The 12721-nt window shown below is 37.2% G+C and overlaps 1 long non-coding RNA gene across 1 annotated transcript; it reads left to right on the forward strand.

The window, feature by feature from the left end:
• Nucleotides 1-10456: 10456 nt before the first annotated feature.
• Nucleotides 10457-12708, forward strand: LOC141280932 (uncharacterized). Its single transcript, XR_012335273.1, has 3 exons — nt 10457-10720; nt 11112-11388; nt 11495-12708. It is a non-coding gene; the product is annotated as an uncharacterized lncRNA (long non-coding RNA).
• Nucleotides 12709-12721: the final 13 nt, after the last annotated feature.

Genomic DNA, 12721 nt, shown 5'->3' on the forward strand with positions numbered 1-12721 from the left:
CCCAGCAAACTTTGATATGTGGGCCGCACGTGGGTCCTATCTAGGCAGCATGTGGGCATGAGCTTAACATGGGCAATATACAGTATTGTTCAAAATAATAGCAGTACAATGTGACTAACCAGAATAATCAAGGTTTTTAGTATATTTTTTATTGCTACGTGGCAAACAAGTTACCAGTAGGTTCAGTAGATTCTCAGAAAACAAACAAGACCCAGCATTCATGATATGCATGCTCTTAAGGCTGTGCAATTGGGCAATTAGTTGAAAGGGGTGTGTTCAAAAAAATAGCAGTGTCTACCTTTGACTGTACAAACTCAAAACTATTTTGTACAAAAAAATTTTTTTCTGGGATTTAGCAATCCTGTGAATCACTAAACTAATATTTAGTTGTATGACCACAGTTTTTTAAAACTGCTTGACATCTGTGTGGCATGGAGTCAACCAACTTGTGGCACCTCTCAGCTGTTATTCCACTCCATGATTCTTTAACAATTCATTCACATTTCTTGGTTTTGCTTCAGAACCAGCATTTTTGATATCACCCCACAAGTTCTCAATTGGATTAAGGTCTGGAGATTGGGCTGGCCACTCCATAACATTAATTTTGTTGGTTTGGAACCAAGACTTTGCCCGTTTACTAGTCTGTTTTGGGTCATTGTCTTGTTGAAACAACCATTTCAAGGGCATGTCCTCTTCAGCATAGGGCAACATGACCTCTTCAAGTATTTTAACATATGCAAACTGATCCATGATCCCTGGTATGCGATAAATAGGCCCAACACCATAGTAGGAGAAACATGCCCATATCATGATGCTTGCACCTCCATGCTTCACTGTCTTCACTGTGTACTGTGGCTTGAATTCAGAGTTTGGGGGTCGTCTCACAAACTGCCTGTGGCCCTTGGACCCAAAAAGAACAATTTTACTCTCATCAGTCCACAAAATGTTCCTCCATTTCTCTTTAGGCCAGTTGATGTGTTCTTTGGCAAATTGTAACCTCTTCTGCACATGCCTTTTTTTTTAACAGAGGGACATTGCGGGGGATTCTTGAAAATAGATTAGCTTCACACAGACGTCTTCTAACTGTCACAGTACTTACAGGTAACTCCAGACTGTCTTTGATCATCCTGGAGGTGATCATTGGCTGAGCCTTTGCCATTCTGGTTATTCTTCTATCTATTTTGATGGTTGTCTTCCGTTTTCTTCCACGTCTCTCTGGTTTTGCTCTCCATTTTAAGGCATTGGAGATCATTTTAGCTGAACAGCCCATCATTTTTTGCACCTCTTTATAGGTTTTCCCCTATATTCAACTTTTTAATCAAAGTACGATGTTCTTCTGAACAATGTCTTGAACGACCAATTTTCCTCAGCTTTCAAATGCATGTTCAACAAGTGTTGGCTTCATCCTTAAATAGGGGCCACCTGATTCACACCTGTTTCTTCACAAAATTGATGACCTCAGTGATTTAATGCCACACTGCTATTTTTTTGAACACACCCCTTTCAACTTATTGCCCAATTGCACAGCCTTAAGAGCGTGCATATCATGAATGCTGGGTCTTGTTTGTTTTCTGAGAATCTACTGAACCTACTGGTAACTTGTTTGCCACGTAGCAATAAAAAATATACTAAAAACCTTGATTATTCTGGTTAGTCACATTGTACTGCTATTATTTTGAACAAGACTGTAGGTGGGTCCCATATAGGTTTTCCCACGTGGGATGATGATATGGGACCTTCAAATAGGGTTGCCAACTTTCTCACTCTGAAATACAGGACAAAGGTGGCCTTCAGCAAATGGAATGCTTTTTGGTGAAAAATCTTATACTTACACATTTTAAAAAAATGCTTTGAAATTTTTTGAATAACTCGATAATATACCGTGGGCAAATTTACTACCCTTTTGTGTTTTTAGTGGCCATTTAAATTAAATTGCTATAAAAATGTATCTGATTAATTTTTTCCAATGTTTTTTTAATAAATCTGTTAATCAACCTTGGTACTGATCAAAACTACCAAATGTTTACAAAATTCTATGATTTTAACTTTTAATTGCCAAGATTATAAGTGGTGTCAAGGATTTGGGGGAAAACACACAAAATGACAGATTTTCAATATAAAAAGTGATAAGATTTCTATCTCCATAGGATTTCTCCAAATCAGTTTTTTGTTTTCTCCTGCTTTTATTAATGCAAATCTGCTTTGAAACAGTTAAACATTTGTGAATGTTAGGGTTAGACAAAAGATGGAATCTAGGCTTATGTCATCAATGTTGACACGCAAAACAAATCTACACCCTAAGGAAGCAAATGGATGGATCTGAGACAGAGATCTGGTTTATGGGACAGAGACAGTTTAACATCACTGCTGGCAGGGCCGGCCCTGGCCAATTTGCTGCCCTAGGCAAGATTTCACCTGGTGCCCTTTAGAATCACAGAATCATAATTGTGTTCCAATAATTTTGTTCATAAACTTAAATAAATATTCTGTAAACACACACATGCACACATACACACAATACTCAGGCATTTGATCTTGACATTGTTAAAATCTTGTCTTTTTTACACTGTACATTTAACTTAAAATATTTAATGTTTGTACAAGAAAACAGCTCTTATAAATGAATTATTAGTAGCATGTTGTAGTGTCGCGGGAGATTGTGGTCATTGTTAAATAGCTTTGTGGCTATACTGCATTGAAGCGGCAGTTTAAAATATAAACCCAGAATTCAGCCAACGTCAAGAACAAAAAAAAAAAACAATAAGGCCGAGACGCGGGATTTAAATTACGTTACACGGACCATGGTTTAAATTTCAATGTTTCTGGACAAAAATACCAACTTTGTCTGGTATTAATAAGCTGCACATTGGAGTGCTGGCTGCTCCCCGCAGTGCTGAAGACGCGTGATGGCACATATACACAGATATTTACGTGCAATCTATTGGAAAGCGGAGGAGTCATTAATTGGGTTAGTAAAATAACGAAATTACAGCTTTTAAATAGAAGAAAAAAGTTTTTTTGTAAAGAGATATTTTTTTAAAGTTTAAAAGTGCAGAACTCTTCTCAATGGGAAGAAAGCTATACTTTTCCCCTTACGTGCAACCTATCGGAAAGCGCAGATGAGTTAGTAGGGTTAGTAAAATAATGAAATTATAGATTTAAGTACAAAATAATATTTATATAAAGAGAAATATTAAAATAAAAAAGTGCTGAACTCTTCTAAAGTGGAAGTAATAAAGTAAAATAACGAATAATAATTATATAATAACGAATAATAGTTTCCAATAGGTTGCACGTAAATATCTGTGCTGCCACCAGTACTCCGTCCGAGCGCGTCTTCAGCACCGCGGCCAGCACTCCAATGCGCAGCTTTATTAATACCAAACAAAGTGAACAAGTTGGTATTTCTTTGCAGAAACATTGAAATTTAAACATGGTCTGTGTAACATTATGTAAATTCCGCGTCTCTGTCTGATTGTTGTTTCCGTTTTCTTGTTCTTGACGTTGGCTGATTTCTGGGTTTATATTTTAAACTGCCGCTTCAGTGCAGTATAGCCACAGAGCTATTTAACAGCATGATCTTCCGAGATACTATGCTACTAATAATTCATTAATAACTGCTGTTTTCTTGTGCAAAATTAAACATTTATAGTTAAATGTTTATATACATATATTAAAAAAATATATAATTTTGGCGCACGGACGCCCCAAGGGGTCGGCGGCGCCCTTAGCATTTGCCTATTGAGAATGAGGAGATGTCGTCACGACACAGTGCCCCGCCCCCAGAGACCGAGTCATCCTCCCCTTTCCACCATTTTGGGTGGTAACCCGCCAAACTCGTTCATTGTTTGTATTGGTAGTAGAGGAGGTTGTCGCGCTATTTTAGAATGCCTGGAAAACACTGCTGTGTAAAAAATTTGCACCAGTGTCTCCCACGATTGTCGTGGAAAGTCTAGGAACCATTTGTTACGGTTTTTTCGTTTCCCTAAATGGAAAAAGACTCAAGGAGAGCATGTCTCCGATGTGACAAGACGACGTCGGATTTCTTGGGTGGATGTAAGAAGAAAGGACATTACTTTTGACCGCATCTCCGAGTCGATGAGAGTGTGTTAAAACTCATTAACATACAAAGTAATATTCACCTTATATTCAATAAAATAATTCATCTTCCTGCATTGACACTATTTTTGTACTCTTTTACAAAGACATAAAATGTACATCACTGCATGTAATACATTAACGAACATTATATATATCACTACTTCATTTGAACTTAACTGAGCTGGATGATACATCACTGTTTGATCCACAGAAGCAAACTTTGTTATTTTCCTGTTATTACTGTTAAGCTGCTTTGATACAATCTGGATTGTAAAAAGCACTATATAAATAAAAGTGACTTGACTAAAGGTGAAGCAACTTACCTTTGCCAGTACAATGTTATTTTTCACAATTTGAAGGCTTGTAACGTTAGATGACCAAGTCGCGCACCCAGCCGCAGCAGAATGTTTCGTAGCTTTCCAATGACTTCAGGCTTTTAAATTCTTGCATAGTGTAATAACTGATGCCGAAAACCAAGTAATTAACAATTTCCAAATACGTGCAGTGGTAAAGAGTCTAACGTTAGGTCTCTCTTCCATTCAGCTGCAGGCACCTCGTATGGATCAACGTTTTTAATATCCGCAAAGCTTCTCTAAATACCTCTGTTTGGCATTGGTTGTAAGCTTCTCCCTGTAAGGACCCTTTTGCCGCATTCTTCTCCATTTCTGCTAAATTTTCCTCGAAATTTATATTACAATTTCTGCTCTTTCCCGCTCCGTCTTTGAATTGATCATACACTGTTGCTCCTGGCAACCGTTAGCGTGCCCTCCCAAAATGGTGGACGGGCTCAATTTGTCACGTGACAGCAAGCTACCGTGACGCATGTCCTCATTCTCAATTCCGCCTATGCCCAGGGCCGGCCCTGACTGCTGGCAGGAGAAGCAACAGATAAAGACAAAATTATCACATTTATGTGTTTTGTCATCTTTTGGTGTTTTTTTCTGGCAGAGCTCTTCAAGCCTTCTCTGTTGAATATCATTTTTTTTAGATTTTTGCTAAAATCAAGGTTTCTTAATTGACAGCATAATTTACTGTTATTCAACTGCTAAAAGGACAATAATAGGGTATGTCTCTCTGTCTTTCTTAATAGTTGTAGACAGAGCTGTGTAGTAACCAAAAAACAAGTACTTGTAATTAGATTAAACTACATTTTAAAATACTCATAATCAGACTACTGATGAAATATAATTGTAAGGCATTGTTTTTGTTTTATTAATTATTATCATATGTAAGTGTTCACCCAAATATAAAAGAAAAAGCAAGGAAATGGAAGCTATTAGCTGGAATGCATGCCTTTTATTTTATAGGGCAAATCGACAATTTGTTATCTACTCAAAGGTGGATGATCTGGGATGCGTTTAAACACAGCCCCCATCCTGCTCTAATGATTATATGATCAAAGGGGGGATGATCAGGAGTGCGTTTACAGCTTTCCTTTCTTGCCTGACTGTAACCTTTCTTTCATGTTTATATTGTAATCTGAAGGCATTGTTTCCATCTGAAGGGACTGCCCCCTTTGAATGGCTTTAAATGTTATGCATGTATACCCAAAGTCAGATTTGGTTACTGCAGCTCCTGGGCTCTATGCTCTGAATCGAAGAATGCTTTCTGCAATAAAGACTACTGCTCGAGGAAATCCAAGTCTCCTGGTTTTCGCTAAAAAAGTTTCCAACACTACCATTACTTTTTTATGAATTACATGCTTACATATTCATACTATGGCAACCATGTTCATAATAGAGGGTTTGCATTGACGTCACTTTTCTACTTGACCACGCTGGAGTCGGAACTTGATAGTCACCCTAGCAACTTGTCAACACACTTGTGGTCAGTGGATCTTGGCATGGACGATCCATTAACTTCTCCTTTCTGTGTTTTTTGACAGTCTGTAAAACGATAGGCTATCTCAAAATTCTTGTTAATCTATTAGTACAGTCTATCGCACAACAGCTTTTTCCAATTTAGACACGTTTTCCCCGTGTTTTTGCTGATTCCACACTGTATACAAATTCTGTCGCTCTGTCTTTTGCCACTCAGTGGGCGTAACCGCAGTCACTTTTGCCGAAAGTGATGTCACGTGCATACCCTCTATTTACCCTCTATATTTTTTTGTACATTTTTCATAATACATTTCGCTACCGCTTATATACATTCGTAATTGTTTGAGTTTTTTCGTGGAAGATGGGGAGGGTGGAATCGCACAGGAGAGAAGCAACGACGAGACAAAATGCAAAATGGAGCAGCACTCAGTGTTTGATCACTTTCTGGATGTATAGGCACCACTTCATTGTTAAAGAAACTCACAAAATAAAGAAAAACTTCAGTTTTATTTGTGAGGTGAAATTTTAGACCTATATCAGGGTTGTTACAATGAATTTCATGAATTTTATGTATTATTTTTGAATTTTGATTTATTATTAATGTTGCTGTTTTTGTTTTTATTTACTTAAAATTAAGCAATTATGTTTTAAATTTACAAAGTGTGCTTTTGTTTTATTCAATGTGTTACTATCAGTTGACACTAGAGGTCTTCTCGGGTCCAAAGAAATGTACCCGACCCGAAATGACCCGAATCACTTCATACCCGAACCCGACGTGCATAAATAAAAAAAAGACCCCACCCGAGACAAACCCGAGAAAATTATACCCGAGTCCGACCCGGACTAGTGAAAGTTTTTTTTTAACCCGACTGGAACCGAATGTAAACGCCACTGACGTGTGTGCATTCTGCAGACCCATGCGCAGCAGTCAGACAGAAAGAAACTCCGGTGGCCTTGCAACCAATTTGGCGAGCTGCTCCATTCGTTTTACTTTGTTATCTGACGACGACACCAACGTAACCGCTAAAATGTACATTTATAATTGACTGACATGTTTGTCTCAACAAAAATGAACCTTCCGACAACCACACAATGTCGCAAGCGCTCTTGCTTGGCAAACAGATGAGAGGTTTGAAAAGGACATTGACGCACACAGGCGAGAGAGTTCAGGTCTTCTCGGGTCTGTTCAGAAAAAACACATTCATTTTTAAATTACCCGAGACCCGATGCCGCTATTATTGTACCCGTCCCGTGTCCGAGGCACATGTGAAACTCGGACCTCGGGTTTTCGGTTCTAAGTGGACCCGTGAAGACCTCTAGTTGACATTAATAGCAAAGTAAATCAGTGTTAGTATTCTGAAGTATTTACTGTCCGTACATTGGACTTTAAAAATAATTTTTTGTTGTTGTTGAAAAATAATTGAATATATTTTTTAATCTTTATGTATTTGAAATCAAATAAGATTTGTTAAAAGTAATCTAAATGTAATTCAAAAGTAATCAGATTACGTTACCAATGATGTGTAATCTAAGAGATTATATTACTGACAACAAATTTTGTCATGTAATTCGTAATCAGTTACTGATTACAAATTACAAATAATCTACTCAGCTCTGGTTGGAGAAGAGCAAGCCAGAGTTGTTGCCTGGATCACTACATGCTTCCCATCAGTAGATCCTGCACAGTTTGGAAAGTTCCCACAGACTTCTACCACAATACCAGCTACAGTGCTGTGTCTAACCCGGTAGCTGAAGGCAACAGTGTGGATCAAGTCCCCGTCTTACCAAGAACCTCCAGAAACATACAATACACAATATGAGTTTTTACTATAATGACTCCTATAATTATACTCTTTTACATAAATATCAAGGCTACATTATGATTTACATTTAAATCACCCAAAATTACTCCAACTTTATAGGCAGAGTCACATATGTAAATACATATTAATGTATGTAAATTTGCTCACACACACACACACACACACACACACACACACACACACACACACACACACACACACACACACACACACACACACACACACACACACACACACACACACACACACACACACACACACACACACACACACACACACACACACACACACACACACACACCCCAACCTGCACAAAGTAATTTCAGGGAGGTATCCACCACCAAAATAGCATAATATTTTTAAAGGCCTATGCAATTATTTTTAACACTTTACAAGGTCTCATTTGTTAAAAATTTGTTATCGTATTACAGTTTTTCTGAATTGCTAAAACACTAATCCCCAATCTCTGAACCAAATTCATAGTGGCCTAAACCCATTTGTCAAATCATGCACTCTTTTTGCAAAATTCTAAACACAAACTTCTCACTAAAACACACATTTCACACTGCAATGCACTTGTTTTATAAATGCTAAACACAGGCAGGCAAAAGTTGAACACAACTAAAACACTGTTATCATAGAGTAAACACAACAACTCATAATTCTACACACTTTTATCTAATGGTATTTTTTACCAATTGTGTGAATTGGAAACAGTCTGAGAGGCAGATGAAGAGTATGAGGAAGAAAAGGACACCAGAGATGATGCAATTGGCAAAATTTGCAGTTGGATTGCTGACTTTTTACAAAATACAAGTGCTGCTTACAGTCATATTGAAAACTTACTATTACTTGCAGTACTTACAGTAAAGTATTCACTATATTCACTGAACTAAACTTGTGATTACAGTAATAGAGATTTTTAACAGTATTTGTCAAGTGTGTTGTTATGTACAATAAACATGTATTTTTCTGTAAGCAGATCTCCTGGATGTTGTGTTTTCCATTTTTTAAGGTAGGGTCTAATGGATGCTTGTTGTGTTTTATATTATAGACTTATGTGTGTATGATTTGAAAGCTTAGTTTGATTTTGAGTACAAGTGAAATGGTTTTGAAACAATTGTTTGATTTTGCTAGAAGAGTCAGGGGTTCTGTAAATTTTGTTTAAAATTGGGATTTGTGTTTAACGTTTTGAGAAAATGAGTGATGGTTTCAAAAAATGTGTTTTAGCAATTCAGAAAAACTGTAACTTACCATGAGCAGTAAATTTGTTACTGTATTTGTTATCTTTGTTAGCATAAGTTAATAAAAATACAGCTGTTCGTGGTTTGTTCATGGTAATTCACAGTGCATAAAGTAATGTTAACAAGATTTGAATAACATTTTAGTTAGCGTTACTCCCCATTCAGACAGCCAGTGACCAGCAGTAGCAGAGCGACGCGATGTCATTCATTTCAATGAAAACCATGCGACTTCCGGCGACACAAGCAAAGTGACCGTTGGCGACCGTATGGGCGTGTCCAGCGACGCGAGAAAGTTAAGAAAAGTTTAACTTTATGCAAATGTTGAGCGAATTTCGGGAGAGACTACTAGGGGTAAGGGTAATATTATCTACAAAAGTGAGTGACACCGAGTGACACACACTCCCCAGACAGCACACGTACGTCTGCCCGACGTCGGCTCAAGAGCGTACGTCGGCCTCCTTATCTGAAACATCTAATAAGTATCGGCCAGGCATCGGCCAAATCTTCAGTCAAGTCAACGGTATTTCCCGCTCATCAAGCTTGTCTGTTACGTCGGCTTTGGGTCGGATAACTATACCGGAGGCCGATGCCGCGCTTCTCTCTGTTGGTGCGTGTCCAGTTACTCCTCCCTTTGCTATGCAACCCACCAGAGCAAAGGCGACATCATGGGTGTATCAAGTATGTACAAGAACTAAGTAAATGTGACCAGTCACGGAAAGTAGGGACACAAGTCGGATCTGGGCATTTTGAGTTATTCACAGATTCTGAAAGTGCAGTTTCTAAGCTTTCCAACGATGTGTAACACATGGAAATCTGATAAGATTTGGAGAAGTTGTGGCCATTTGAATATAGGAACTCAGAAATACTCAAACCGAGAAAATCGAGACGAAAGGGACTCTTCTTTTCAGCTGGGGGAGACAATAGGGCTCATTTACATCTCATTTAGCTAAGCCATGCCCCCTGTAAAACCCTTTTTGAGATGTTCTAGCATCATATGTAGTATTTTATGACCAAATGACAACCCGCAAAAATAAACATGACTCTTTTACCTTTGTGGGGATCACAAGTCGAATCCAGTCTGTTTCAGATTATCCAATGATTTGTCCACAAATGCGTATAATCCGTGAAATATAGATTTCGCATGAATGTCTGGTAATACAATATAATATATAATCTGAAGACTATTTAAATCGTAACATGTAAGGGTATATGAGCTTTCACTCCGTTAAACACATGAACCCGCCTTCAAAGTTTGTATTTACAATAGGGAAGTAGTATAATAGATCATCCAAACAGCGCCGTCGAAAACGTGACATCCTTTAGAGAGGTTACCAATGGCTCGCTCGTTCCTCCATCAGCCAATGACTTCATGGAAAATATTGATAGACAAAACATGTAGCCAATTATATGAAGAATACAACGATATCTGTGTAACTTCTGTGTGTTTGGAGGTTAAAGTGAAGAAAAATGGAATCCGTTAAGTAAATGTAAATGTTTTAATATAATATACATGTTGCGAATTCTTTATGGTTTATCTATTATTGTACGTAACTTATCTCGTTAATGTGTTGGGTTACGTGAAATGCGCAGTGCATAGTTTAAAGCATATACGTTTCTAGCGTAAGTGTGGTATTCTCTGTTACGAAAGTATACTAGCTGGAGTTTTCGTAGAGTTCGCAAGCTTTTCACTCGTGTGCAGCATCCTTCAGTGCAAGTTAAAGTTTATGACACAGTAAGTTCATATCATTATACTATGTTTAATGATTAATGTTTGTGTGCACCGTAACTATTTCTGGCATTACGCCAGTTTTGCCGCTGTTTCGTGATCTGTATAATTATCAGTGTAATCGCGCTAACACTTGCGTTAGCACGGGTGCTTATAACACTAATACCTGCAATATATGTTTAGTTCTTCTTATTATGGGCATAATCCTTCATTCTACAGTTTGTTATCTGTTGCTATAATAATGCTGCATAACGTGATTTATGCTATTATAATTTTCTTTCCGTAGTTTATATCCTTGCTTAGTGTAACTTATATATGAGAGTTCATGATGTTTCATTTGTAATACGGTTGAATCCGTATGTAGACAGGTTATTTTTTATGTATTTGTTTATTACAGAAACTACCTCAGTTGAATACAGGCATGTGTACAAGGTTGAAACTTGCATAAATAAAAGCGAAATCTGATGACTCCTCCCTAATCAGAGTACTGAAGTGGTTAACAGCCTTTAAAACTAGCAATCAGTGGGGTAATTCTCAACAATAAAAGTAAAAATAAATAAAATAGCAGCGCTTTCTTTGCTTTTAATGACACACAGCTGCTAAGTTCCATTAATCCGAAGCAGGAGGGGGTAGTAATGTACATACGCTGGTTGCCAGCCGCCGTTAATACTCAAGTAAGTTAGAGAAAAGGTAACTCGGGAAAGTGAGTACAAATAAGGGATTATTGGCTTGTTTTACACGTATCATTGTTTTGTGTTCCCCTCCTTCGTAAAAAAACAGACAATTCCACGTCAACTCGAACACGCAAAACCCCGGTATGAAGCATTGTCATGAGCATGCCAAACCAACAGATGGCGATATATTCCTTAACCCAGAGAAGCCACTCCAGTCTCGTCTTGCCATGAACAAGGAAAAAATGCGGGAGCTGACTTCGCAGACGTAACGTACGTGGTTCAGGTAAGTTTTCGACAAAAATCTTATATTTAAAGTCTTAAAAGTTAGTATAAGGCACTCCGTCTACTACAGCACAGCAAATAAAGTCATAACGTTTGTAGTACTAGCAGCGCTATTTAGATTTGATGCATTTTTGCTAAAATGTTTTATTTAATAGAGATTATAATTTCCATTATTTTTATCAATCTAAATACCTTTCACTTGTTCAGTATTGTGTTTTTGTTGCTATGTAAACGATGAACTTAATATAGGCAGATGGCCATTGCTTTTCTGAACAGCAGTTGGAAGTATTCTGAGGTAATTTAAATTTTAGGAAAAATATGAGGATGATTATCGATGATTATATAATTGAGTTCAATAACATAGTAATTTTTGTTGTTTCATTTCATTGTGAGTGTTTGTTTGATGTTTAAATGATCAACATAACATGGTTAATTGTTCTGTCCCGTTTGTTAGAAAAGCTTTTGCAAATATCTTGTCTGAGGTAAATTGTCATTTTAAACACATTTAGTGAGTGTGAATAATATGATTTTTGTCTCTATATATATTTATGATGCTCTGGCAGTTTTAGTTACTGTATAAAGTGTATTATTATGATCTGTATGATAGTTTGAGTGCTTACAATGGCAGCAAATTTAAAAACAAAACAAACAAAAGATGTTTACATTGACATTATTTAAGTTAGTTCAGATTTTTTGACAACCATTTTGTTATGCACAGTGCAATCTGATTTACGTTATTGTATATCAGATGTATGAAATGTACAGTGATTTAATGAACAGGTGTTTCATATCATAGTCATTTGCCATACTGTGGATTTTAAACACATCAAGGGCTGGAAATGACTGAATAAATTTCTTGCCTTTTTCCTTAGCTAATATTTCCCTCATATATGTTTCCTCTCTTCTTGTGTGTTAACAGGTCATTGGCACTGCTGTGTAAGTGTTTCACTGACAGACACCTCAAGACATTTTAGTGGGTGTAACTGGACATCATTTATGTTAATCTGTAATATTCAATTATTATGTTTTATGTCTTTGCAAAACAGATCAC

Source organism: Paramisgurnus dabryanus, chromosome 17 (genome assembly GCF_030506205.2).
Source record: "Paramisgurnus dabryanus chromosome 17, PD_genome_1.1, whole genome shotgun sequence".
NCBI lineage: Eukaryota > Metazoa > Chordata > Actinopteri > Cypriniformes > Cobitidae > Paramisgurnus > Paramisgurnus dabryanus.